The 24116-nt window shown below is 37.5% G+C and overlaps 3 long non-coding RNA genes across 3 annotated transcripts; 1 reads left to right on the top strand and 2 right to left on the bottom strand.

The window, feature by feature from the left end:
- Nucleotides 1-24116, bottom strand: LOC124321167. Its single transcript, XR_006914169.1, has 3 exons — nt 24039-24116; nt 16710-16718; nt 1-12 (listed from the first exon to the last, which is right to left on the bottom strand). It is a non-coding gene; the product is annotated as an uncharacterized LOC124321167 (long non-coding RNA).
- On the bottom strand, nt 4366-4709 carry LOC124321168. The gene is made up of 3 exons (XR_006914170.1): nt 4646-4709; nt 4490-4593; nt 4366-4431 (listed from the first exon to the last, which is right to left on the bottom strand). It is a non-coding gene; the product is annotated as an uncharacterized LOC124321168 (long non-coding RNA).
- On the top strand, nt 4369-5057 carry LOC124321166. The gene is made up of 3 exons (XR_006914168.1): nt 4369-4448; nt 4542-4621; nt 4990-5057. It is a non-coding gene; the product is annotated as an uncharacterized LOC124321166 (long non-coding RNA).

The following is a 24116-nucleotide window of genomic DNA, read 5'->3' on the forward strand; positions in this document are numbered from 1 at the left end:
CGGAATATGTAGCTGCAAGCGTGGCTGCAAATCACGCAACCAGGCTTCGAGAACTGCTTCGTGAAATAGTATGTACAGATCTGAACCCAACTCCGTTATTATTTGATAACCAAGGGGCCATTCGACTAATTCACAACCCTCAACAGCATAATAGAACGAAGCACATGGATGTGCGCTATTACCTTATTCGTAAGCTTCAAGAAAATGAAGTCATCAAGACAGAATATATCAACACAAAGCAACAGCTGGCTGATTTCCTCACCAAACCGCTGTATGGTCCACTGTTCCTTCGCCTGCGGTCCGAAGCTGGGATCTATGATTTTTATAATGACTGTAACTGATTGATATGTTATAAATTTGAGTGGGTATGTTGGAAATTGGAATATGCAAATTTATAGTGAGAAGGGTCATCTATTTCTCCTTGCTCGTAGTCTTTCCCACTGTAATGTATTTTAGTTCTAATGCCATGCATGGACTACTCTAATTAAGGACGGGACTCTTCAGCGTTTCCTATGTCGGTCATGTAAATTTTTTTGTGGGAGAATCAGAATCAGAATTTAAAAATTACCATAAAATTACCATATGTTCCTATACCTAACATTTATCTTTATAAAGATATTTCCAATTCCTTAACGGAAAATTTGAAATCGGGCAAAACACCGGTGCCATCTAGGAACCAAACCTCCTAAGCTCTTGTTAGTTTGCAAGCAGATGCCCATGCATGCATAACGAGAGAAAGAGAGACCACTCTCTTATCTCTAGTCCTCTGACATAGCTGCCTAACTATCTTTTACCTTGTAGCGTATATTCTTAAGAGCTTAGGATGTTTGGTTGCTAGATGGCACCGGTGTTTTTTCCTTTTATCCCTACTCCTGAAAGTAAATTTATAATATCCCAATGAATAGTTTATTTCACTAAGATTTAAATCCATAGTTGGAATCAGAAAAAAATTTAATTTAATTATATTTTTTATTAATGTTTTCATGAAAATACCCCACCCGACTAGCTATAACAAGGCAGGATAGCGAAGAATCCCGTCCTTAATTAGCGTAGTCCATGTGTCATGTCAGTCAGAGTCTCAAGTTAGTCTTAATACAAGACAGTCCTTCTCAAAGTATATTGTTCGTTATCATGGAAAAACTTCATCAAACAATCAACAGTAACCCCACGAAGGAAGAAACCAAGAAAACCACATCAACCAAGCACAAAATACGGTCCAGAAGGCGAGGCTTTTCTCTCAAGAATATCAAGACCTCAATCACAATATTTACATGACATTACATAATTAATATAATTTTTTTTTCTTTTACTCTTTGTCAAAATTTTTTATCGCGACTGAGCGTTCTTTGTTCTTTTTATGTGAAAGGGTTAGATCAAGATTATCTCTTTTTCAAACGTTCGGAAAAATTTTTGGGGTCTTGCGTGCGCTAGCTTGCAGACACGAGAGAAAAAAATTCAGCTAAATTTCAGGTGGAAGCAAATCATCAAAACCCCTGGATGCTGAAGGGGCAGAAAAGTCGCGGTCAGAACTGACCAGCCAGGCAGTTGCGTGTTTGAAAGGAATGGAATCATGCGACGGAAGGATAGATTGTTTTAGCGCAAACCTTTTTATTATTTTCGACGAAAACACCGTATTCTCTTTCTCCCTTTCAATAGTATTTTTTTCAAACAGATCAACTAATATAAAGATTAGCTATTTTGTGATTTAAAAAAAAAAATGGACAGCTGACCGGGGTTGGGGCTCACACTACCTCTCCGGTCTCTTGGCCCCTGTATTTCTAACGGGGAAAACCGTTGACTGACAATAAAAACTAAAAATTTAAAAATAACCCAATTATGCAACCCATCAACGAAATATCAATAAGATAGGTTTATGGTAGTAGACTAAAAACATGAAAAAACTCGAAAAAAATTTTTACTTCTGTCATATTCAACTTTATATTCGCCAAATTTACCCGAAGTTGAGTGGCGAGTGCGCCCCAATCAAAGGGGTCTTAGAAAATTCCTGAATATCTACTATTGAAACTTTTGTAAATATAATAAAAACTTAACAGGCTGAAAGGCAAGATGGTGTAGATTATTTTCCATATTTTGTATAACTTTAATGTTAATGATTAAATGATTGAAGTTTATAATTAAAAACTGATTAATTATAAGAAAATATCCAAATATTTCTGCTTAATAATCACCAATTTTTTCATATTTCTCATCTGAAAAATCTGCCTTAAAATCATCAGATTGCTTTGAGTTTCAAATTATTTTATGGGAGTACCTCATTAAAAAACATCAATAGAAGTAAATGATTAAAAACTTAGAATATATGATAAATTCTTGAATTTTCAAAGCAAATATCATGATATTTCTGCTTATTATCACCAATTTCTCTCATATTTCTTATGAAAAAAAAAGATGCGTAAAAATCATGACATTTATATGATTCATTTTTGATTTCCTTTTACGGAATGAGTTATACCTCAAATTAAATTAGACAAAAAGACGAACGAAGACGAAAGAAGGCTAACATCATTCCCAGTAACTGTACTCTGCCTTAGAAGGCGACATGCTTCTGATCCTCTGTCCACCCCCCCCCCCCCCCCCCACATTTAATTATCAAACCACATTCTTTATTTTTAATAGCAGCTGTTCTCCCACCTTCAACTTAACTATCAGAGGAAGAAACATGGCAGCTATCCCTTGCATTCATTGCCCTTTGCAAAAACGGCAAAGTCCCGCCCCCCCCCCCTTTCCCCTCCCCCCCAAAGCCGAAGGTACGCATTCCTGGCCTTCACTTTAGACCTGGGGACATACTGTAGGCCCTTTCATTTAGTCTAGCGGCCGGCAATATGAAGCCCGAGGTGCAGAGAACTCGTATGCTTCGGCTGTCATCCGCCAGGAACGCGAGGGAGAGTGATAAAAAATGGCGACTAGGCTGGGTGGGAAACTTGTCAAAATTACACTTTACTAGATTGGGAATAACTCAGCCAATCTAATCCAGAATGTAAATTCCTTTTGGATTCGTATTGAGAGATCGAAGAGCAAACTTTTGGGAGAATTTGTTTTTTTTTAAGGTTAGCATTTACCCATAAAGCGATACCAAAGACCCCCTCAAAATTGTTACAATTTGAAAAAACCCAAACTTTAACATGAAATATCTCCCGAACGGCAGAGAATATTTAAATTCTGCAAAAACAGGTGAATCCGGAATAGAAAACTGGATATGCCTGAATTATTTCAGATTTTTAGGTTCCATAGTGGAATGGGAAAAAGAGTGGGGTCCATGGATTTGGTGCACTTGAGTAATGGATTGCTTGTTAAATAGTAGATTGTTAAAATTTATCTACCAGGTGGTAGAGCCAGACAGAGCATGACTTTCTACCACAATGGTAGGCGAATATGGTAGAACCATTTCAAGTCTGGTAATTAATTTAAATATTTTTTTGCAATAAATAAGTCAATATGAATTTCTAATAATATTTCCTCTAAAATAAAAAGATGCAGAAGGTTCTTATTTCTTGATTGATCGAGTAAACAATATTTGCATTAAAAATAAAACACTCGGATTTTAAGGATCAACGGATTTCTGTTTTTATGAACATCGTCGACTGTTTGTTAAAGAAATCGAGATGGTGCTTAATTTAGTTCCACCCTGTTCCCGACTAGAGAGGGAATGCTACAACAGACTAACAATTTAATTTCCAAGTAAGTAGAAAGGTCTTCAACATTTATTAGTCTGTAAAGAACTTTTCAATGTTAAGAAAGTTGCCGAGTCATTTACAATGTAAAACCTTAATTATTTGGTGGCTTCTACAGTTTCTCCATCTGAACTTTCAGCCGCCATCCATTTTTTCAATTCTTCAACCTGCTTGGTTACTGGATTGGTTATTGGTTTGGATTGTTACTGGACCGTTATTATGTTAGCTGAGGGAGAAACATGGGACAGAATGGTATGGACTCGATAACGTCGACAACTTATTAGTTTGGTCTCATTTCCACTCGACCAAACCACTTTTTGAAATATAATTGCAATTCACCGTATTCTTATTTGAATTTTCTTATTCTCTTCATATTTGTCCAGGCCGACTTCTAGGACTTTCTAAAGAGATATCCGAAGCTATATTTGTGGATCTGTAAGTGTTGTATGTATAGTAGCCTGTGAACTGTATACGTGTAGTGGTAGTGCCCAGGTGTGGGAGCAACTATGCTCACCAGGGGGAGTGGAACTCGGATACCCCAATTTTTTTTTAAATTTTATTTTAAAAAAACTTGGGCCTAAATGACGTCAAAATTGGGCTTGAAAGGCACGTAAAAAAAGGTGGGCCTGAACATCGCGGTCCTGAATGACTGGGCCTGAATGTCGTACACCCTGGTCTTCAACTCTTCTATTTTCATTTTTTGCAGGAACTGTTCAATTGTTCAGCAACCCACTTCCATCTGAAATTAAAGTAAAGGTATTATCAAGAATTTTAAAGCTGTCTTTCATACTTCTCACCTTCTTGCCTTTGTCGTCCAAAATTTTAATACTATGCTCTTCTTTGGTATAGGACTGCAGCGATATCACCTTCTTCTTTTTTTTGTAGAAGATCCCTATCACATCTATACAAAAAACCTTTTATTAATTGAAGTAAGTTAAAAAAAAATTCTCCACCAATTATTTCTCGATCAGGAATGTACCCAATGCTGCTGACAGTCATATACTTGTAAGTCAAGTCAGGAAACTCATCATTGCCTTCAGCAATTTCTATAATGACCTGCAGGTTGTCTAATTATTGATGTATTTCACAAAGTGTTGGTTTAAAGAAACTTACTGTAGTTGACTGTGTAGGAACTAACGTCTTTCCGTTTAAGATCCTGGAGTATTCGTTAGTGCTAGTAACAACTGAATATTTCCTTATTAGGTGAACTTTTCCTACCTAAACACGAACATTTAATCACTTTATATTGTTGTATATTTTATCCAGCTTACTTCAAATTTATCCACATATTTTGCAGATTTCTCCGGGCCCCAGACGTTGAGATGGATTTCGTCACCATTTCCGCCAATCAAATTTATTATAAGGCAAGTATTCGAATGCGAAAACGCGAATTGGGACACAAATCGACTTTTTTTTCTTAAAGAAAAATATAAAAATTTTTGAGGTTTATTGATAAATCTAATTAATTAAATTTAAAATGTAGGGGGGGGGGTATACGCAATTAAGCTAAAGGGCGTCATATAATATTCTGAATTAAACGAGATATCGTTAATTGAAATTTCAGAATTTTGCTTATGGCCAAGAAATTTGGGCTCTGTGTTGGCTATTCTAGGAATATCTAGAGTATAAGTGAAGTTATCCCTTAAATAATTATATCAAAAGATAGAGAATGAAAAGTTCTACAATATGGTAAAAGGTTTTTTCAGTATTTTGAATATTTATCGAAATATTTCATTACCAGGAATTGGAAGAAAAATGCGAATTTGGGACAGCAAACGCGAATTGGGACAACAAATTTTGAAAAAATACAACAATTGATTCGTTATTTCGCCATGTCTGTACATCAATCGACGCAGAATTTGAAGGCGAATTGATTTATGTATAAGGTTTAGGGTTTTATTTTGTCATTCAAGCATTTTTTGAAAAATAATATTTCAGGGAATCAGAATCGATTCTATCCAGGTTCAAGAAAATTGTAATTTCAACATGTTTGTTTTTTATTCTTTTCATAAAGTGGCATTGAAAGCGAACAGGGTTTCAGGAATTTTCGCGAAAATTTGTCAATTTTATGTCAATATTTGAATGAGATAATCCCTCCCCTTTAGTTCCCTATCTTATGTCCCAAACTATAGCCCCTTATTATTTTATTGGCAATATCATTTAAGTCTTAACTTTTTTCATTAATCCCGTGCACTTTCATAAAATGTTTGGGTTTCGCTTTAAAAAATGCAAAAAGAACGAAAAACCGATAATTTTTTTGAAAAAATAGTTGCAGTTTTGCTGCCATAAGGTGCTATGATGCTAATTGGGACAGCCGAATGGGGGACTTTGTCTATACTCTACAATACTCTATCGCAGACTTCTATGTAACAAATCGTAGGTCCGAGGTTTAATGCTAGATTGGAATGCGCGTTATCCTTTAGGTGTGGGGTTCGAATCTCAAATCCGGTAAAAACAATTAATCAATCCATGGTGTAATTCCCAATTGTATTTATATCTTAAAAAAATTTGTGATTAACGTCCATTGCCAAATGAATTTTCTAAAACATTTATTCGGTATAAATCCCGCTATAGATCACTAGTAAGATCATCATCATATTCAAGGCTTGAACCTTTTGATATTTTGTATTACCAATCTACTACCTTATCCACTAGACCACCTATATCAAATTTTATAAAATAATAACATATTAACATTTCATTAGCGAAACCTAAGCCAACCTACACAATTTCATTTCTATTTTCATTTGATATCACGATTTCATTTCAATTGATCGCAATTATCAAAGTGAATAAGAATTGTTGCCGATAACATAATTTTAAAAACATTTGGTCATTTATGAGTATCGGACTCATAACAATCCTCTTCGTACGCCGAGATTATACCGCTACGCCATTATATATTGATGAGACATAAGGTAAAGCGAAAGGTTCTTTTGCGTAAGTTTGGGACATTCGCAACACGGACGTCCAACTTCCCAATCGAAGTTCTCGATAAATGAACAACTGAATTTAGTTAAGTTTTTTATTTTTCAAATCGTATGTTATACCTTTTAGATTAAGCTAATAAGCTCATAAGATAGTCAAAAGCACATTTTTGTGTTGTTAAACAGTTTTGACACACGATAGAAATTGTTTAGAAGACTGAAAAACTTTTTGACAGCTCAATATTTTGATTTTTTAAATCAGAATATCTTAATATTTTTCTATTGCACCATACTTAGTGTCTTAAGCAATTCGATTAAGAAAAAAATTCTGCGTCGAATGAAATAATTAGTTTTTAAAAATAAGTCTGTCCCAATTGGCATTTTTTGTCCCATGATTAAACGTTTTGTCCCATAATTCGCATTTCGTCGATACACGTAAATGCCATAAGAAAGTCTATTAGGAAAAACGCTGTCCCAGTTCGCTGTTTTACCCCTCGACATTTAATAGGCCCTCTACAAAATTTTAATAGTTAATACATTTTAGGATTTCATAATAAATGCGAATAAATGCTATTACCTACTCTAGAAAACTCAGAGAAATATCCGAAAAACCTTTTGATCTAGTAAGTGTTAGAACAAGCTCATCGAGGCGGTGCGGCAACACGCTCCGGGCGTCAAGTTGCTGAAACCCATGCGCACACAGGGTGCTGCTTAGCACCCATTCTTTTCCACTATCTTTCGTTTTAGTTCTTTCCTTTCTTCTTCTTTTGTCACCTCATGTAGAAGTCAGAAGCTTAATAGCATCACTCTTTCTTTCGTATCTAAGTGTTCAATATACAACTGTACCTCATCACATTATAGTAATTGTAAGTACTCGTTGAATATTCAATGTATCTCAATACAGATAGTCAATCACAACAGTATGTTCGACGTCAGTTTCCTCACTATACTCTAACAGTAAGTTTGCCTGAACAGAAACGCAAAGATTTTTCACCTTTGCTTTTTCCCTTTTCTTCCATCTTTCTTTTTAACGCCCTAAATGACATGATGTTAATTCGGGAAGTCCAAAAAAATGCGTGTTCATACAACTAAGAGTATGGTTTTTAACTTCAACACCTTTTCAGGTTGATGATGCTTCAGGTAGTGGTGCGTTATGCACTCTTGCTTCCCCACTCCCTACAAATTCATAGTTTTGTATTCCCTTACCCGTACTTCTTTTGTAGAATTTTGCAAAGATAAGGTGGTGTTTCCTGTTTCAGACCCTGACTCTAACACATTTTTATTTGTCTTTTCTTAGGAACAGTCTCAAGGCTAATCCACAGTTTGTTTTTCTGGTAACGTATAATTTAATTCATTCGGGCTTAGTTTTCCTTACCATCGTTTAAATTCTTTTCGTAAGATAAGGTTTTTATTTATAGATAATGACCGAAGATTCTGAAGGCCTCGTCCATAGATTCTCGTCATTCGATTGACTCGTCAACTTAGCCATCACTTGTTGATCTCTTTCTGCCAATTCCCTTGGTTGTAAAACAAAATACAGCAATTAATAAATTTCAAAGTGAATTATAAATGTATCATTAAATCAATGCACCTTGACCAAACTACTAGAGACAATGATCCCTTTTGTAATTAAGGGCTTGCAGTCTAGGCCTTGTTTAAGTAGTGTCCAAAGCAGGGTAATGCCATGGTAATGCACTGCAAAGTTTTTCCCAATCCCATTTTATCATTCATAATGCTACCTTAATTGTTTTCAATGCATACAGTGACACAGTCATACATGAACTTCACTCCCTAGCAATAGAAAATTAAAATAAAACCATAATTGAAGCAGTATAAGTGGAACTTACTTCACGTTGAAAAGGTCTAAGTACTTTGGTCAACACTGGATTAACAACGACATGAAAAGGGTGTTTATCACTAACAAATGATTTAAAGATGTGATGATTTAATCTGTAGGGGTTCTGAGATGCGCCTTTCTATTTTGATCTGGGTCAAGGTTGATCCAAGTGCCTTTCTCTTTTGTGACCTGTTGTGACCTACCTATTTGCCTTTCTCTTGACCTATTATTACTCACTTTCCCTTGACTTGTTTGGTCCTTGTTTTTGGTATAAAACCCGACGCCGAGTCTAATTCTATAGTTCAGTCTTTCTGACTCACCCTTCACAGAATGTCACTGTGTAGCTCAGTGTCTCACTAATGGCTCACTAGTCACACCTCTCGGGTTTATTCTTCATTTCATTATTGTTTCCATATTCATGTTTTCACCCGTCTCATGCTAGAGAAGTCTTGCGCTTCGCATGTAGTCACGTAAGCTAATGTGAACAAAACAATCTGTTCACCTTTAAATTAATCTGCAAGTTGACGATTGATCGGAAACAGCAACACGGCCTATCCATTCAATTTGTAACAAATCCTCTAGTCTTTTCACATTATTTAATATTGTACCTTATGAATGAATTCAGCTTGTCATGAGCAGACAGTTCTGAAGGGGAATACAAAATCAAAGCACAAAGTTCATCTGGGTCATGTAAGATTGTCGTACTACAGCTCGCCTCATTCCAAGTCAATTGCTAAGGCTTGTTGAGTAGTGTCTAAAGCAGAGTAATGCACTGCAAAATTTTCCCCAAACCCATTTCATCAGCCACAATGCTACCTTAATTGTTTTCAATGCATACAGTGGCACAGTCATACATAAACTTCACCTTAGCAATAGAAAAATAAAAGAAAACCAGAATTACAGCAGTATAAGTTGAACTTACTTCACGTTGACGTGGTCTAAGTACTTTGGCCAATACTGGATCAACAACTACATGAACAAGGTGTTTATCACTAACAACAAATTTAAAGATAAGATGATTTAATCCACCAGTCTTTTCACACTGTTTAATATTGTACCTTATGAATGGATTCAGATTGTCATAACTCATAAGCAGGCAGTTCTGGAGGGTAATACAAAATCAAAGCACCAGGTTCATCTGGGTCATGTAAAACTTGTCGTACTCCAGCTTGCCTCATTCCAAGTCAATTGCTAAGGTTTGGCACATTGTAGTTTGGTATTAGTATTTTTTTGATAATTTTTTCCTAATAAATAGTTAATAGCTATAATTTTGAGGCCATAGAGTTAAGTAATTATTATAGTTAATGTTTTACATGGAATGACGACCCAGCAATTTCCAATTGGTTTCAACTGCTGGAAGACTACATCGTGCAAGTGGTTTACGAAGTAGACAAAGAAACTCTGAAGCTTTGTCTATTATTTGTGTCTTCTTATTCTTGCCCCTTTCTTCTTTCCTGACCAAGCTGGATCATCTTCATCCTCACAGTATTTTCGTTTAATTTGGCCCAACTGACTTGGGGCCATACTCCGCCTCTATCATTGTAAAATTTAGTAAAATATATCAAAACTGTTAAAATTCAAGAATAACTTATCACAAACCCCTTTATTCCCACTTTTCCGTCTTCACTTTGTTCTCCTTTCTCGTGTTGAATAATGAATATAGTGAAACAATGAATTAAGGGTTAGGTTCAGAACAATATTCTAGTTAAATTAAGGAAAATTTATTTGTACATGCCCTGCAATGACAGGTTTACAGCATCTTTATCATAAATTGGATTCATCTTCCTTAGTGTCTTTGAGTGAGTTGCGAAAAAAATTTAAAGAGTATAAAACTTAGCAAAATATGTATAAAAAGACCCGTATGAAAACGCCCCTTTGATTAATCAATGATAATTCAAGGATATTTGCTTTATTAATTTTGTTATGATTTTTGCAAAAAAAAATTTTGACTATAATTGACGAAGCAAAAATTTATCACTGATAAAATGAATGGTTTGTTATTGTTTTTCAGATGATATTGACTTCCTTTTGACTGATTTAAAGTGAAATTTCAAATGCTTTTTTATTAATTGATTTTTCAATGCTTGTCCTGTGCTTTTTTTAAATTAAAGGCTCAATTTTACTATTCTAGTCTTCTTTCTCTTCCAGTTTCTATCTTCTACTGTCGGTTTTCCAAACCCTAATTCCCCTTTTTAAAAATTTATGTTAGATTCTAAATATGGATCGCAACGTTAATTAATTTTTTTTAACAACATATTTATGCAACTTATTTACCTGACACCTAAAGAATTTTATTGAACTGAACTAAACAATAACTACTTTGATAAGCAGCCATTTTCCAAGCTCCATAACGTGGTTAGGTATTCCAATAAAGCACAATTGAAAAAAAATATAATTTTTTTAAAGAATTTAATTCGGTAATTTTTAAGTGTAAGAAATTGGAAAATTACTGTGGTACTTTAATACGAAGGGGCAGTGGGGGATGCCTTTGCAAACCGGGCAGGGTAGGCGTCATGCACTTGATCTAGAGTTTGATATCTGCAACAGATGAATAAATGGTACTGCGGTGCCCCGCGCTATTGCGCAACTGTTAAAAAAAATAAAAGGCAATGGAATATTAGCCCAATTTGTAACTTAGGTTAATTAATATTCAATATTCACACTAAAATAGCAAAAATTTCGCGATTACTTCAATAAGAAAAATAGTAATAGTAAAAGTGCCAAAACTCTACGCGAAAGATTGTTATTGTACAGGGTAGTTTTCACAGCTTTGCAGCTTACTATATGTTTTTTTAAACTACTTATAAAGCAAATCTCTTTGCTGAATAAAGAAGCTAATCAGAACAAAACTCACATAAAGTTTAATCTCTAGAAAAAATAATTGCGAGCCCGAAAGGCGAAGCTAATAATCGCATATGCAGAAAAATAAAAATCATGTCAATTTGTCTGTTTTTATGTCTCGCTCCATAGCTTGGGCGTTTTACGACAGATTTCGGACTTTTTGGTCTTAAAAATTAGACAAAAAATATGCGATGCGACCAGAACAAAAAAGATTCTATTTTCTTTATTAGTTCTCCTGTAATTAATGAAAAATTGCTAAAATAATTGCATAACGACAAGTGACATCTGGCCGTTGAACTACAACTTTTTCACTTTGGGTCGAAATAAATCACCACCAGATGTCCATAGCATTAGATTTGCATTTATGTTTTACAGTTATTTTACTAAGAGATAATTATTTTTAAATTCAATTATTGAACTTTATGTGTAAAAATAGAAAAATATGATTTGAGTAAACTAAACGTAAATAACTTCAAGGATATTGAACTGTGACGGAAAAATCCCGTTTTAAGACCAAAAAGTCTCTGAAGAAAAGTGTGAATTGTGAATAAGTCCAAGTTAGCAAGAGACCCTGAATTTGTCATTTAAGACAGTTTTCAACTGGCTTACGACTATCCCTTCGCGGCGAGCTGATAAGCTTGCTTTTCTATCTTAAAATTGTAAAATGTGGGTAGCCGAATGTTTATAGGGTCGGGTTTTGACACCAGAGGATAGTAGTTCGAAACAAGGTGCAAAAATTTCTTCATTTTTAATGTATGAACTTGGTTATGTATTGATAACGTAGCTATATTTCATGCCAACAAGTATATTTAAGCCCGTCAAAAGCCGGGTTCCTAGTGCACTAGACTTGTGGTGTGCGCTGAGCGAAGGTGAGTTTGTATATTCGTGGTGAAGTATACTTCTGGCACGTAGTTTTTGATGAAGCAAGCCAAAGGGTTTAAACATAATTATATAAGAAGACGGCTCGATTAAAACATGGGGTTTTGGGTGGAAAGTAACTAAGAAACGTAACGTGATAATGTAGTGTAGCAATGTAGTGTTAAAATTGCAGTACATAACATTATCACGTTATATTTCTTAGTTATCGAGCTTTCCCGTAAGATTGTAGTGTTTAAATGTACCGTGGTAATGTGGTAGTCTAGTGTCGTACTGTAGTGAAATGATGTTGTGTTGTAAAGCAACACAGAAAATTAACTTAGAATGCCTCAAATTTTACTGAGAAATTGTTAAAATATTACACTATACGTTTCAAGGTTTAAAAGGCGAAAACAAATATTGAAGCTTTTGATGTCTCACTTAATGGCTTCAACACTTTTTGGAAATGTACGCTCAAATAGTTTTTAAAACATTTAAATTGCTAATTTAAATCTTAATATGACCAGCCGACCACGCGATACTTTCAGTTTTTACAGACTGAATAAAAGAGAGAGAGGGGGAATAGCGCTACATTGTCAAACACTACTGAAAGATATTGCAAAAACAAAAATTATGATTAACATTAATGGGTTTGAATAATTAAGAAAAAGTAGAATACAAATTTTTTTTTATAGGTAAGTTGATAAATCAATGGAACGTAAATGCTAGAAAATTTAAAGGCAAAAATTTTTGCGTTTTTTAATATCTTTAAAATATCGCGATACTTATAGCGTGGTTGACCAAATGGGTTTTGGTTTTTGTGTCCCCTTCTCCCCTTTACCACCCCCACTAACTAGGGGTGGGGGTGGCTAACTTAAGTTACCCATACCCCCACTAAATTTGCCGATGCAAGCGGCAGCGGAGCGGATGCTGCGAGGATACCTCCAGCGTGACTCGAAATGATGAGAGAAGTGCTGGAGATCCTCGCGGCTAAAGAGCGGAGCCCGCGAAAAATGGGCAACGTTGCCAAGCCAGAATATATTTTTTAAGCCCAGAACACTGTTAGCTCAAGGGCATCTATAAAAAATCTGTATAATGAAACACGCTTGATTGGCAACGCAGGTTTCGTAAACTGCAGTCGTTAATCTCGCCATTGATGGAATCAGGAAACCGACGTCAGGGCTGAGAAAAGAGCAAATAGCAAACAGCGTGTGTAATAAATAAGTTTAATTTCGCTGTTAGTGTTAATTAACGAAAAAGATTGCAGTAATTGTTTGCCACCTTCACGGTAGCACACTATTTTGATTTGAAAATTCCAAAGGCTACATTAAAGTTCTTTGGTGATCTGAGTTATTTATGTTATTGAGCAGAATTTTGTTGTATTGTGTGTGTTAGTACAGTTTGTTGACATTTCCAAAACTAAAAAAATGTCCATTTAATAGTAATGTTACAGAGAGAAACAGAATTTGACAGTGTAATGTGAAAAAAGTGATGTGATATTGTAATGTTGTAGTGTAAAGTTATAGTGTACTATGGTACCGTGGAAGTGTAGTGTTGTGATGTTGTATGTAGCGTAAATCAACTCCTCTAAACTAGACTTTTACCCATTAAGTAACATAAAGAAACATTAAGTAACCTAACATAACTAATTAACATTTAATAGTGAAAAAGGGGAGATTCGTCCGGGTTGGCCAACTTTTTTTTTCTCTCTCATTTCCCTCCATAAATACTTTTTTATATGTTTAGTTTTTAGAAATTTTAGCAAAAATTATTTATTTAGAATCTATTTTTGACATTTTCATTAGTTAAATAAAGCTTGATTTAAGTTTGAAAGCGAAACATAGATTGGCCCAATATTCCCAAAGAACAGGACTAGTTGCTCGAACAAAGTTCTCAATTTCATTACAATTTTTAAATATTTTTATCATTTTTCAAATGAAATTATTTTGAAAAAAGCTTTTAAAATAACCATATAACAGGAAAGTTGAAAAGTGTATTTATTTTTATCTTTAGAAAAGTTAGTCATATATTATTAGTATTAGTCATAAATTATAATATTAGTCCGCAATGTACATATGGTAAAAAGTTCAATTTTTAAATAAAATACAGATCTAAGTTACTAGAAAAGAGCAACATGCCCCGGGCCTTTTAGCCCCACTCTCCCCTTAAGTAACTAGATATCCTTAACTTATTATGAAAGATGTTTAGGTAAAAGTAAAGTACAGTCACTCAGTAAAGTAATTTCACTTAACTAAATAATAGATTAAGTAAAGTAAACATTATATATACTTTAAATTCCAACTTTAATTTATTTTATTCATTATTTATCGGTATACGGCTGAATTAGTGGTTGCAATATTATGTAGTAATACCTAGTATTATCTAATTACCTAGTAATACCTAGTTTTTCAGCTACTTTTACCTAGTTTTCACAAAATATCTATTTACTAGGTATACCTAGTAATAGTAATACCTAGTTTTCAAAAAATACCTAGTAATAAAAAAATTACCTTAGTAATTAGATTTTTTTGCAATGTTGTTAAATAATTCCTCGAGAAACTTGTCTCATTTAAGTTTCTGAATCCTGAAGACCCCGTCTTTTTGCCAGTCTAAATTATCGTTGATCAAACCATTATTCAATTGGTCAACTGCTGCTCAATAATTGTGGACTGTGGAAAATGGAATCTTTGAGTCTTGACTTATCTTATTAACTGAGCATTAATAGGACTGTAAAGGATCTCAGTGAGATGTCTGTAATTTAATCATTTTTCATCGTAAAATCAAAGTGATTTTTACTATCATTAACTTCTCTTCTCTCAACGTAAAAAAAGAACCAGATTTTTTTCACGAGGAATTCTAAAAACATATTTTTTTTGAAATGATTCAGGTCTCTGATTATATGAGCATCAGTAGGCTACCTTCTTTGTTGAGCAAGTTATTCTGTTTTTATTACTGTTCATTAATTGTCGTATCAAAATCATGAGTCGCATGAGCCATCATTCACTTTCAATACTCGAGCTCAATTACTGTATCTGGTTAACAGCAAATTTGATTGAGAACAAGTTTCAGAACTCAGTTATGCAAAAAACATATGAAACTGCCAAACTCATAAATTATTTGGCATTTTTTAACTAGGAAACCTAGTAATACCTAGTTATCTAGTTTAAAATAAATACCTAGATTTTGTTTACTACCTAGTACTTTACCTAGTACCTATTTGTTCTGTGACTACTTTACCAAGTAATTTTTTTAAAGTACGTTTTTAGTAAAAGCAATACCTAGTTTTTTTTTTGAAAAAATAGGTACAAAGTAAAAGTAATACAAACTTTCGAAAAAAAACTAGGTTGCGATAGGTTGCGAAAGATTAAAATCCAGCCGCTGGATTTTAATCTTTATTCAATCGCGTCGGAAAACATGGGTTCTACCACAGAGCCACACAGCACTATCAAAACTATTTTTACAACCATATCTCAGAGCTAATCTATTATAAAAAATTATTAAAACTGCTAATAAAAGTTATATTAGATTTTACACTTGAAACATGGGCTCTACCACAGAGCCACACAGCACTATCACAACTATTTTTACAACCATATCTCAGAACTAATCTATTACTAAAAATTATTAAAACTGCTAATAAAAGTTATATTAGATTTTACACTATTAGATATAAATGTAATAAAACCAATTTCACAGTGATATATCCATACATAATGAAAGGGGCAACACTGTTTAATAATATTGCCTGTAAGCCATTGAAATGTGACGATTGAAAAAAATCAAAAGAGTATCAATGAGTATCAATGAGTATGAAAAAAGATCAATGAGAGTATTGGAAGATCATATTATGATTTTTTCACCACTTCTATTAATCATTGACATATCAACAATGTCTTTTTTATTAATTTTTCTTATGATTTTGGGCTTAAAATGGGGACAATATTATCGGTGACTAAGCAGCAATTTATCACTGACAATATACAATTATTTATCATGGAATTTTCATTATTCATTTATTCTAAATTTCATTTTTGGTTTTAGAAATTCACATTTCCATATTTATAGAACAAGATAGGGTTTATATCTTCCATTAATCCAAATATCAATTTGTTTTTACTTATTAATCATATGTTTTTACTTATTTATCTAAGATAGAAAAGCAAGGTTATCAGCTCGCCGAAGGGATAGTCGTAAGCCAGTTGAAAACTGTCTTAAATGACAAATTCAGGGCCTATTGTTAACTCGGACTTATTCACAATTCATCCTTTTCTTCACAGACTTTTTGGTCTTAAAACGGGATTTTTCTGTCACAGTTAAATATCCTTGCAAGTTATTTACGTTTAGTTTGCTCAACACAGTTCAATAATTGAATTTAAAAATAACCATCTTTTTGCGAACCCAAGGGGCAAAGCTAATAATCACATACGCAGAAAAATAAAAACCATGTCACTTTGTCCGTCTGTATGTCCCGCTCCATAGCTTGGGCGTTTTTTATGGGATGGGCGTAATTTATGGCATCCAGAATGGAAGGGAGCGAATTGAATATGATATTTGAACATGAAAAATCTAGAAGTCCTAAAACCCACCATAGAATCAGTACGGTTCTTTGGTTACGGATATTTGATATTTAAAATGGCAAATCGGAACACCATTCGATTGTGATCCAGGAAACCCGTGTTGAGATACCAACCGAAGGCTTATCTTTTACTTGGGAAACAGCATACTTAAAGAAATTCATACTAAAAAACCATACAAAAAAAATACTTGAATTATATCGGATTTAAGTACAAACATAATTTAAGTACGAAAATAAATTAGGTACAAATTGGCCCGACTTTAAGTATCCATATTAAGTGCTTTACCACTGCTATGTACTTAATCGAAGTTGGGAGGACAACTCGAAATTTTTTTTTGGTTATTTTACGTCTGCAGTTACTAATTGACAGTTTAATTTTTTTTCTTATTCAAATACGGGAAAATAAAAAATATAAATATAAACTTGACTTTTTAAATAGTTTAAAACTACTCAATTGCTTCATTTAGTTAGTTTAGTTTGTTTAAGTAGTAAAGTAGTTAAAAACAACTTCATTGCTGTAATTAACCTAAAGTTTTCGAATATTATGGATGAAAACTTTAAATCAGTAACTTTTTTTAAAACTACTTATAAGAAAACTACTTTTATTTATGTGAACTAATTGTTTTTCAAAACAAAAAGTGAAAAAAAGAGTAACTACTCAATTTCAAAAATAAGTACACTACTTATGAATTGCGTTGGGAAAGTTTTTCTACTTGGCGCTTTTTTGGTTTTTATGATGGGGAGAGAAGGCTTCCTTGTGGGCATCCTGTTGGTATTGGTAATGGATCTACACTCTTTTGTTGGTCGAATTTACCTTTCCGATTCGTCAGAAAATCTCTGATGATTTTTACGAGGAATATTGGGCACTTTCTTGCGATCAAGGCTGATAGGATGGCTCGGTTCCATGCTGTGTCGAAAGCGCTCTTTATATCTATCATGGCGCAGGCCGTAGTCATCTTCTTCTCAAATCCTTTTTCAATTTCATTAACGAGGGAGTGGAGTGCGGATTCTGTTGATCACTTGGGTTGGAAGCCGTGCTGGTTATGATGAATCCAGTTTCCTATTGAGGCAAGCTGTTGGAGGCGATTGAGTAGAATTTTTTCGAAGAGTTTGCTCATGGCTGGTAGGACGCTAATGGGTCTGAAGCTGTTCACTTCGGAGTAGTCGGACTTGCCAGGTTTCCGGATGATACATACTCTTGCTTGTTTCCAGCTGTTTGGTAATTTCCCGTGGATGAGACACAGATTTAAAAGAATTAGGAGATAGTGCATTACCGTAGATAGGGCTAGAAGAAGTACATCAGTTAAAAGCTCATCCCATCCAGGAGAAGACTTTTTTTTAGAGACTTGGCTACTATTAGCACCTCACCTTGGGTGATTGTTGGGGCCAACGTCGACTCTGCTATTGCCTCTTGCAAGGCGCTCTTGATGAACTGTTCTGTTTGACGGTGCGATTCGTCTCAGACTCCTTCAATGGGGAAGAAATGTTCAGCTAAGCGGGTTAGTATTAAAGCTGAGTCGTTGTTTGTTGTTGTAGGAATTCCGTTAACGTTTATTTCCATTTTAGATTGTGCAGGCTGGGATGGATTTACCGTTTTCTTCAATTCTTTGAACGCGCTTTTCGGGTTCCCGTTCATTTCCTCAATGAATTTTTTAAAAGAATCATTTTTCGCTTTGCGGATGCGGTGCTGGAACACTCCTTTGGCGCTATTGAAGGACAGCCTTTCGTCCGTCCGGCGTGAGCGAGACCATTTTTTGTACGCTTTTCTGGTGCGTTTCTGCAAGATTTCGAGCTCTTCTGTCCACCATGGGGCCATAAAGCGGAGGCTACGTCTCTGAGTTATTTTTTTGCTTCGACTAGCGCTGGAGGTTATTATCGATGTGACGTTCTCGGTGTAGCTGTCGTTTGCTGACAGGACGGTTATCAAATATTCGCTATTATGACGGTTGTCAAAAGCCTCTAACTCATCCTTCAAGGTTTTGTTGGAAAGGCCGGTGTCGATGTCGTCGGCTCTTGGTGGTTTGGATTTGCGTGACGTAATAGGTGATTGCAGAAATTTGGCGAGGTCGAAAAGGATATATGGATGATCGGATAGGGAGTGGTCTTTCAGAAAATACCAGTGATTCAGCTCTAAGTCACATCCAACTAATGTGACATCTACTAACGCTGTACCCGCCGAAATGAAATTTAGTGAAGCTAATTCGGCATTACCTATCTTTAGGTGGAAGCGAGATCTCTAGTTCTTTTCCCTTTATGTCAAGAACTAGTGAGTTCCAGGCCGGGCTTTTAGCATTTGCATCCAAACATATCCCGGCTTTCTTCAGATCCGCTTCATATGCCAGCAGATAGCTCTTGATGGTGGATGAGATGGAGAGAGACGATGGACGGCAGTAGGCACAGATTAGGAGGATAAATGACGGACTTTAGCGTACTAGAATTATAGTGCCAAAGTGATGATTATCATTAAGATTGTGAAAAGCGGAAAAACCTGGTGGGACGTTCGCTGGTTCGATTCCGTGGATATTTTTTATGGCGTAGGGTTCTTGGATTATGACTATTTGTACAGCGGAATTCATTCCGCTCAACCCTAAGGGTGTAGACTTATTTTATTTAGCACTTCAAAGAAAAAATGAAGGCCGTCTAGCCTTCCTCGACCGCGGCACGCCCCCTTTTCCTCAGACTTATTTTTGCTCTGTTACAAGTAACACGCGTATATAGAATGTCTATAGATATCGCCCATCGTTTTGTGAATTTTTCGATGGCCAGTTTTTCGGGCCACGTTGGTTTTTCGAACAACCTAGGCTCGAGTGCGATAGAACACACGATCGTGAATTGCGTAGCCGTCCTCTATCATCACCAATCATCTTGATTTTCAAGTAAGACCCCGCTCACCCGTCGCTCTTTCTCGTTCGATTCTCGTTACGTTCACCGCTGCTGAACAAGTACAATCTTGACGTTTCTGTTTTTTGGGACCTTGTTGAGGGGTTCGGCCTTGTGCCCCCTTTCGACGACCGTTTCGTAGGAGTCAATCAGGTCAGCAGTAGCCGGCGCGACGACAAGAGAGGGTATGCAGAAATGGTTTCTATTGGTATAGCTAACGACGACGGTTGCTGCTAGGATGATGATGGTTACAGCTATCGTTTCGACCAAGATGGTTTCATTGCGATACAGAGACTGGCTTATCGTTATGGCGATGGGAAAGACGTTCGTTTTAGTCGCGTAGAACTAGAATTGCGAGACCAACGCGTTAGATAATCGTTCCCCCCTACCGCAACGAGTACCGGAACAATTTCCTCTCTTGCAGAAAAGACTTCGTTTGCTATCGTACCGATCAGTGATCAAGTGGCTCACGAGGAGCAAGACCACTCTGATAGGAAGTAGTAGTAGGCTGTTGCCTACCAGAAGATCGAGTAGTTGAAGAAAAGGAGCAGTAAGGGCGGAAGCCACATCTTGTGCAACAGCAGCCACAGCTAGTGATTCGGCAGCAGTACGGGAGGTAGTGGATCTAGTTCCAGCCCCTATGGAAGACCGAGTAGTCAAAGCACCATTTGAGGAGGTGATGCTCCCCAGTATCTCAGGTTCGCGACCACCTTCAGCTCCTAAAACCATCTCCGATGAGATTTAAATTATTTAGGACGACCGTGCTGATCCACCAACATGTCGAAAGCAATCTCGAAAGAGTTTTCTCTCGATGATGCGACACCGACTTTTCTCTGATATTCTCCAAGCTTGAGTTGGGGGATTGGATTACTTTTTTTCTTGAGATGGTGGGTTGGATAGTTGGATTCCCCGCCGGGTTCTCCTAAAGTCGTGCAAGACCTCGCTAAAATCTATCAATGCGGAACATGAGTCGTTGCTTATAGCTGTAATTAAAGCTATGTATAGGCCTATCGCGCAGACACTAGCGGACCTTTACAGTCATCTGCGTTTCCTGCCGGACAAGTAAGCGGTTAAGAGCCAGTGCAGGTCGTTCCCCAGCAATAGGGACGCGCTTATGTTCTCATAACCAGAGAGCGTCGGAAGGCATTGTTCGCGTTCGCCGAGCCGTCGGCTAACTATTTGTTGGATGACCCATAGCGAGTTCGACACAGGCAAGGATGCGTGCTCCTTTCTGCTTATCAACAGATTCTTACAAGCAGTGCTGAAAAAACGCCAAACGGCAGAAAAAAAGCATCGGGAGTAGCCGTGGCGGCCGCTGCTGCTAATGCCCCGAGGCGTTCGAATATTAGGCGGGTGCGTTTCGAGCCACGTAATATTTCGTCTCAATCGCGACAGCGTTTCAAGCCAGAACCGATAGTTAGCTTGAACTTTCGCTCCATCGCTTGGCTACAAGGAAGTCGGAGGTATGACGGTACGTTTCATTCAATCCGGCCTCTTGATTTCTTGAAAGACGATTAAGGATCCGCACCTTAACTTTTAATCACAGTGGGAGTGCCTTGGCGCTTCTGTTGTTATTAAAGATGGCCTAGTATCTGGGCTTAACAAGGCTTCAAGATTTTTCATTTTGACAACAAATCAGAGCCTTTTTGGTGACGACGTTCGTTTTAATCACCACCACGTTGTATTACGGACCAGAACTGGTCGTTTTAGGTGGAGAAGGCAGGCGGAGTAGAGTAGCGGGCCATCGCAGTGGTTATCGCTCCATCGCTTGCCTCCGAAAAAGCCGGAAGTACGTTACACGAATCCGAACCCTTGGCTTTTTGAAAAAAAAAAAACGATCCCTGAACGTTAAATCTTGATCGCAGCGGAAGTGCCTCGGGGGCTTCTGTTGCCATTAAATATCGCCTAGTAACTGTCGCATCAAAGCTCCCAAATTTTTCATTTCAATTTTTAAACTATAACGAATTAGAGCCTTTTTTGCGATGACGTTTCAATCACCGCCACGTTTCTCGAGGTGGAGAAGGCAGGCGGAGTAGAATAGCGGACCATCGCCGTGGTCATCGCTCCATCGCCTGTATCCTAGAAAGACGGAAGTACGTTACACATATCCGAACCCTCGACGAATGGAAAGACAATCAAGTCGTGCACCTAAAATTAATCTCAGCGGAAGTGCCTCGGGCTTCTGTCGTCATTAGAAAATTGCCTAATATCTGTCGCACCAAAGCTCCCAGATTTTTCGTTCCAAAAAATCTGAGCCATTTTCAGTTTTGCGGTGACAAGTATCCGACTTGTCCGATAGGCAGAAGACATTTTGATCTTAAACGGGTTCAAAAAGCGAGCTGTGAGCGGTCATTAACACAGCTATTGTTTACCACTGCGCACTAGGCCGTCGGCCGAGGTGCCGTAAATGAACTCGCGGGACAAATTCAAACTCTCGAAGACGGCCATCAAGTTGTGGACGTGGACGTAGACGTCGTCGTAGGACGAAATGGGCTTACGTGCAACAGCTGTCGATCCAGTTGAAGCCACTGTGACTTTGCGCTTCAAATCAAAGTAGGTTCCAATCACGTTCACCTGTAAAATGTCGCCGTGGGTGACGCCTTTTTGGTTCGATCCGCTCTTTAAATGTCTCTTTCTTGGATCAATATGACGACGAAACCGTGGCCCACCAGTTGAACGACGACGGGTGCAGCAGCCGGTTGCATTATTCTGCCAGGCAGATCGGCTCAACGCCTTTGCGGATGACTTCTCGTTTGTCAAGTAGCCCGGCGCAGAAATGACGGCCATAAAGAAGCCCACCGTGCTGGTGGTGGCATTTTGGCACGACGCGAGGTCAATCGGGTAGCCAAAAGACGTCACTTCCTTGAACACCAGCCGAAATCGACTCGCAGCGGCCGGACGTGGCTGGGCAACATTACGAATCGTGTCGGATGCCGGATGAAATGCAACTTTTTGAGTTGCGGGCCCCCGGGGAAAGTACTGTGGCGCAAGTACCGACGAGATGATTGAGAGACAGGCGCGCGGCGGAGTCTCACCTCGCTTATGCTGATTTCAGCTTTCAACCGACTATCAATAGTCTCAGCATCGGTTGCGTTGGATCCTGTTCTTTTCTGAATAACTCGGTGGAGATCAGCTAGACAGCTACGCTAAAAAGGTGGATCGATGTCCGCCGCTCGCACAACCGTTTGGGCAAGGCGAGACGGATTGAAGTTGAAGCGAGAAGCTGAAGCTAGCGATTCGGATTAGACACTGCCATGATCTCTCGTTTTCTAGAGGTATGGAGTTATGCGCTGATATGTCACCGCTTTCTGGAACATATCATTCTTCAAATTATCCGGAATTGGCGCTCGGAATTTAGTCGCCTGGTAGCTCGCAGCCGCTCGCAGCCGCTCGCAGCAGGTGATCGTACGATGGGCAAGTTCTTATCAGCCAGATATCGAACCTCTCCTGGCGGATGTGTTGACCAGTTGTTGATCAATTGGTGTTTGTGGTGGAATATCGATTCCTGATGTAGCAATTTAAACTCTGTGCCAGTCTATCCAGCCCAGTTGCACGCCATGTTCAGTCTAAGCTTTCAGTTTATGCCCTCGTCGGGCAGGAATGAGCTTCTATCTTTTCTTTCTAACTTATCCCGAAAAATTAATTCGGCCTACCCTGCTGGCTCTCACTACCTTGGTAAAGTTGCCCGAGAGAGCCTCCGTCACCTTCTCGTCGGCCAGACGGACAGAGAATCAAATTAGCCTCTCTCTCTTTTTGAGCCTCGCAAGGCACTGTGAAGGTCCGTTGCAAACTTTCACATTTTCAGCATGCCGATCTCAACACCTTTCAGTAGCGGCGTTACGATTTCATTTAAATCACGCGAGTATCGGTAGACCACCGATTAAAGAAGGCAAGTTGTCCATCTCTCTCTTTGTCTCTTTTCGTGCCGTATTCGGCAAGACAATCAGTAGGTGGTTTTTAAACCGTTTCGTTAAAGGCCGGAATTGATGCGAAAATATACAGCGCCCACTTGGCGGGAAGTGAGGCTTCGTCACGTCACTGGCCGTTGTCAGTGGCCTTGCTTATCAGTAGCGGCGTTACGATTTGATCTAAATCGCGCAAGTATCGGTAAACCACCGATTTAAGAGGGCAGGTCGCCTATCGCTCCCTTCGTCCTTTTTCGTGCCGTAATTGGCAACTCAATCTCAAAAGGGCTTTAATTTATACTAAAACATGCAGAACCCACTTGACGCATAGTGCGGCTTCGTCACTGGCCGTTGCCAGGGGCCTTTTTATCGACAAATTATGGCAAGTATACATTTGGGCCCTCCAAATAACGTTCATCAGATTCTACAATCGCAGAACATCAGCAACATTCGCAACATCGGCTATGGCCGACGCTTAAGCTTTAAAGTCACCCTAAGGGTTGAGCGGAATGAATTCCGCTGTACAATTGAAAATTACCAGAGTGATCGCTCAGCGATCACGATAGGTAATTAGAATTGTACTAGGAAGAAATGAGAGAGACC

The sequence above is a fragment of the Daphnia pulicaria genome, chromosome 1 (genome assembly GCF_021234035.1).
Source record: "Daphnia pulicaria isolate SC F1-1A chromosome 1, SC_F0-13Bv2, whole genome shotgun sequence".
Classification (NCBI taxonomy): domain Eukaryota; kingdom Metazoa; phylum Arthropoda; class Branchiopoda; order Diplostraca; family Daphniidae; genus Daphnia; species Daphnia pulicaria.